The 4,608-nt window shown below is 38.5% G+C and overlaps 1 non-coding gene across 1 annotated transcript; it reads right to left on the reverse strand.

Annotated features, from left to right (window-relative positions):
- Positions 1–323: 323 nt before the first annotated feature.
- LOC147514826 (small nucleolar RNA R71) lies at positions 324–427 on the reverse strand. The gene has a single exon (XR_015214641.1). It is a non-coding gene; the product is annotated as a small nucleolar RNA R71 (small nucleolar RNA).
- Between the last annotated feature and the right edge of the window lie 4,181 nt (positions 428–4,608).

Here is a 4,608-nt window from a genome sequence, read left to right on the forward strand (position 1 = left end):
ATAGCCCAAAATCTTGCATCATTCTTGCAGACCCAGTGGGGGATTTTCGAATCCCCCTAAATATATTTAATTTGTTACCCATTTTTCATGGGTTAGACCACGAAAAACCTTATCAGCATATGCGTAGGATTGAACAAGTCCTTACCACATTCCAACATCCTACGGTTGCTGCTAAACAAATTAAACTGAGGGTATTTCCTTTCACCCTAGTCGATAAGGCGGCGTCTTGGTTAACTGCCCAAACGCCTAATTCTGTGGACTTATGGGCCAAACTTGTTCAACTATTTATGGAACATTTTTACCCACCACTGAAGACAGATGAAATGCTTTCCAAGATTTATTTTTTTCGACAGAATCCTCATGAATCCTTTTCAGAGGCTTGGAATCGTTTCACTGACCTCCTTATAGAGTGTCCACATCATAACCTCGCCAAAGACACGTTAGTTCGTGCCTTTTTCAAGGGACTGTTACACCACCATAAAGAGGTCTTTGATATAATGAATGGGGGTAGTTTCCTCAGTAAAGGAGCCTTAGAGGCTTATACAAATTTTTAGAAGATCAAACTAAGCGTAATAATAATTGGGGTTGGGGTAGTGATGACGATATCTCCCGCTCCGCTAGCTCTTCTTCAACAGTTAAGGCTACCAGTATGTTTGAGGTTAAATATGATCCTGAGCTTAAAACTCTAATTGAATTCCTCACTAAAAAGGTAGAAGCTATTTCTGTTCAACAAAAGCCTACCCTTGTCATGAATATCAACTCTATTCCATGTAATTTCTGTTTGAGTCCTGTGCATCCCGACTCCTATTGTCCTCTAGTCTATAAACAACAATCCGCACAGCCGGATAATATTTGTTCCATTAATAGCGAACCTAATGCACCATGGCGACAAAACCCCAACTATGGTTGGCAAAATAATCAACAAGTTACACCTCCAGTGTATAATAATCAAAATGTTAGGTCAGCAAACAATTACAATAAAGCTCCACCGAGACAAGGACAAGGACAAGGGAATTAGAATAATTATAACAATAATAATTATAATGCTAATAGAGGTATTGTTCTGGTTAAACATAACTATAACAGGTGACATAGTTCCTGTCACACAACCTGTAACAAACACTCCTCCACAGCCGGATCGTTTTGACGCCTTTATGCAAACCCAACAACAAATTTTACAAGCCATCCAACTTTCCTTACAGCAGTTAGCCCAAGAGAAAGTACAACTAAAAGGTGTGTTTCCAGCTCAAGCAATACCTAATCCTAAAACAACAAACATAGCCTTTGAGGTAAACAATAATACTAGTAAGGACAATGTAACTGTAGGTGAGCTAAATGCCATCACCACTCTCCGTTCTGGCAGAGTGGTTGATAATGCTGTAACTATGCCTATAGTTACCCCACCAGTAGTCCCTACACCAAATATTGAACTAGATACCGAAATAGAAACTTAAGATCCTACCCCTATAGAGGTACCAGTTAAACCACAACCTAAGAAACAAAAAGCCAAAGTTAGACATCCTGTTGATCCATACGCTAAATGTAGAGAGAAACTACCTTTTCCCCAGAGATTAGCAATGTTAAACAAGGATACAAACTTCGATGAGATTAGGAAAGTTTTCAAAAATCTAACGATAAACCTACCCTTTCTTGAAGCAATTAAAAAGTTACCTCACCATGCTAAGTTTCTTAAAGAGTTGTGCACTACTAGGCGTAAGACAAATATTCCTAAAGACGCCTTTCTAACTGAACAGTTTCCAACTTTAACCGAACATAATGGAATTGTTAAGTACAAGGACCCTGGTCGTCCTACTGTACAATGCACCTTAGGAGATTCCCACACGACGACCGTGCTATTAGACCTGGGGGCAAGTGTTAACTTACTCCCATATTATCTCTATAAATAAATAGGTCTACAAGAGATGCAACATACTAAAATGACGTTGCAATTAGCTGATCGGTCTATTAAGTATCCTAAGGGTGTGGTTGAAAACGTGCTTGTTAAGGTTCAGGATTTCTATTATCCTGCTGATTTTGTTATCCTCGATACAGAAGTCACTAACGACTCTGTTCCGATCATTTTAGGGCGTCCTTTATTGGCTACTGCCAACGCGCTCATAAACTGCCGCGATGGTTCGATGTCCATGTCTTTTGGCCATCTTTATATTGAGGTAAATGTTTTTAAATTGATGAAACAGTTCCCAGATACAACTTCGGATGGAGAGGTTAGCATGATCGAGAGCTTAGCTCAAGATTATTTCAAAACCACGTTTCCTGATAATCATATGCATAAATTCTTTTCCTTTAGAAGTTCCAACTTCGACAAGAACTCCCTGGAAGTCGAGGAAGATTTCCTTGGACTCTTTTGCAACTCTTCCTTGCCACCTCGCAAGTCCTTCCTTGTCAACATCCATTCATCCCTTGACGCTATGACGGAAGATGAATTTTTCACCCTCTATCCCAGTGATTCTTTTGACCCACCTATTGAGGAATGTCTTGTATATCTCAAGGCTTCTGATGATCTAAACTTGAAAGCTCTAGCCGAGCCCCATTCATCCACCTCACATCATCCTGTCACTCATTCATCTCCCATCACCAATTTTCCCCACCTTCCACCTTTTCAAAGGAACCTTGAGTTTGTACTTGACCCTTTTGTTTCTCCTGTGCTTTATGATTTTCTAAATCCTCCTAATACAGAAATAATTCCAAAGGAAAAGGCACTTGACACATTCATTTTTAGAATTGAGACAGTTCCTACCTACACCATGAATGAGTTTTGTGCTAAACCCACATTCCTATTTTTTCCATTCTTTCCTTCTAAAACTTATACATATCCAACATATCTTCCACAAACATCCATTTTCTCACAATCATTTACTTGTACACCCTTTTGTTCAAAGATGAAGAAGAAGGTGTATGCTCGATTACGTTCTAGGTCTATCAGACTTCGCTTTCATTTCACTAAGTTAAGGCCGTGAGAAAATCTTGGTGCTTGATTCTATTTGGGGTGCATTCCATGTTAATTATTTATGGCAAGATCCATAACTATTTCGGTTGTTGATATATGGTAAACTGCATGTTCATTATATACATATGTTAGAGATGAAGTCTCGGGAATCTGACTTTAAAAGACCCACGTTTAAAACAAATTTTCTAAACTCTGTTTTATAAAATTTGTTTGGGGGGTGGGGTGTTGGACTTTCCATCCTAAACTCTGTTATATAAATTTGTTGTTTTGATGTTGTTTTTATTGTTTTTAGTAGATTGAATGTTAAGTTGTTAAATTTGAATTATGTAGTTAATTGTTATTTGAATTTATATTTTAATTTAACTTGGGTTTTGTCTAAGCATGCGATGATTTTTGCATAAATCCCACCTTCCTGAATTGTTTGGGGGTGGTATTATTATTTTTAACATTGTTTTTATCTGATCCACCATTTTAGAAGTGATTTTGCAATGAGTTGGTTGAGAATGTTGCCAATATTGGTGTGGATATGATTAGATATTGTGGTAGGATGAAATTTCAATGAGTTAGGAAGTTGATATTCTAAATTCAATCTAAAAGATATTAGGTTTGTTTTGGAATAATGAATCTGGGTTGTTTCCGTTTTAGGTTTTGGAAATATATTTTTTTCCGGCAATTGCCTTAAATTTTTTGGGCAACTTGTTAATTCGTTTTAGAAACTAAAACCCTATATATACTTGATTCATTCTACACTCATAACCCATACATCTCACTTGCATCTCTCACCTTGAACCTCTAAATTTTTCCTTTTGTTTTTCACTTCATCCTGCTCAAGCACACAGAGCACGCCCCGCGCCTTATATAGGCTACTTTTGAGCGCGCCTAGCGCTGAAAACACTGTAACTCGATTTCCACCTGAGCGCGACTTGTGCCCTACCAAGGCTATTTCGGAGCGCACCCCGCACCCTGACTTTCATAGCCCCGATTTTTTTTGTTTTTTTGTGAGTTGTTCCAGGGTTGTTTGCAGCTCTTCTAGAGAGTAGTTATTGTGATGACATATCCTACGGTCATACTTGAGTAGTCTTTCGAAGACTTGTTGGGAAGCGAGACTCGTATGATAACATCTACTGGTAAGTGATGATGACTCGTATTCACCTCAGCTTACTGCATATTTCTACAATAATGTTAATTTATTTTGTCAACTTGATGGAGAATAAAAATTTTCCGTCGTAGTTAATGACACGACAATGGAATTCAGTAAGAATTTGGTAGCTTTGGTTTTGGGATTGCCTTTGCCTAATCCTACACACACGTGGGGATATATGACTGATAATGCATACCTCTATGACTATGTATATTTCCAAGAGTATTATGGGGGAGGAGTGTTTCGTATAATGGACTAAGGGCGATATAACATAGCCCTTGGTCGCCTGTCCCTGAATGTAGGCACCACCATGTTATTCATCCTGATGAATATTTTAGGGGAGTGGCAGTTTACTTCTGCAAATAGTACTGCTGGTGACGTTTTTCTTGCTTTAGCTGAGGGACGTTGCCTATATGACATTCCCAGAGTTTTAGTGGCTAGTCTAAAGAGAGCCCATAGCATGAGGCATAAGTATCTTCTTATGCCTGTTTTGGTTTGC

This window comes from Coptis chinensis, chromosome 2, assembly GCF_015680905.1.
Source record: "Coptis chinensis isolate HL-2020 chromosome 2, ASM1568090v1, whole genome shotgun sequence".
Taxonomy (NCBI): Eukaryota; Viridiplantae; Streptophyta; class Magnoliopsida; order Ranunculales; family Ranunculaceae; genus Coptis; species Coptis chinensis.